We start from the raw sequence: 1,135 nt of genomic DNA on the forward strand, positions 1-1,135 counted from the left end.
TGATTATGTTTAGAAAAAGTTAATGAATGCAACAAGGCATTAATTTATAAATTTTTTTATAAAAAATAAAATAAAATAATTAACTTCTTTGACAATTTTTATAAGAGTCATATTAATGGATACCTTTAAGAAAATTGTTAATAAATCAGAATAGAAAATTTTTTACACTAGTTTCATGGGAAATATAAAAAGTTGTCTAAAAGACCCTTGTTGGTATTATTTTTTATAAGAGAAATCCTAACATATACCTTTAGGGCAATGGTTAACAATTTATTTAAAGAAAATTTTTATGAAAAAAAAAAAAACAATTAATATTTTGAAAGTTTTTTTCATTTCTCATAAAAGTGGTATTAAAATTTTCCTAAAATGAATTGTTAATCATTGCCCTAAGGACACTCGTTAGTATGACTTTTTTTTATAAATATGATAAGATTTGAACTTATACTTGCTTCGTAATCAATCATTGTTCTTTATTATCAAATCAAAACACCAAATGATTTGTTGGTCTAAATAGGATTTGAACTTAAGTCTTTATTTAATTGCAAGAGACCTTACCAATTGCACTAAGTCAAACCCTTTTTTTTTTTAGAAGATAGAATTCTACTCTACCCTAATCTAAGTGTATATATGTGTGAAGCTCCCTCCTGGAGACTTAAACCCCAGCCCTTGCCCCCCACACTCCACAAGCACTTATACTTGTGGAGTGACCATCACACCAAGGATGTGTGGTGGTAAACCCATATTGTTATTATTATTGAATACATGTATAATTAAAAATGAATATATGTATATAATACTCCAATTAGTATAAGAATCAGTGATGGCCCTAGGATATATTTTTAGGGGGTTAGTAAGAAGATGCATTTTGGGTAAAAAAAAAAATGAATCTTATCCATAGTAAGTACAACCAAGAGAATAAAGGATAAGAAGTGTTGCGTTCACAACATTTTCACAACATTTTTCCAACAAATCTTAGGTGATAAGTTGTTATTAGTTATAATTTAAACTCACTACTGAAATTATTTTTTTGTCCATCAGTAATAGTCAATAACAATCTGTCACTTAGAATTTGTTATGAAAGTATTGTGAACATAACGTTTCTCATATAAGATAAATTCTAAGTTCATTGTCCACC

Source organism: Quercus robur, chromosome 2, assembly GCF_932294415.1.
Source record: "Quercus robur chromosome 2, dhQueRobu3.1, whole genome shotgun sequence".
NCBI lineage: Eukaryota > Viridiplantae > Streptophyta > Magnoliopsida > Fagales > Fagaceae > Quercus > Quercus robur.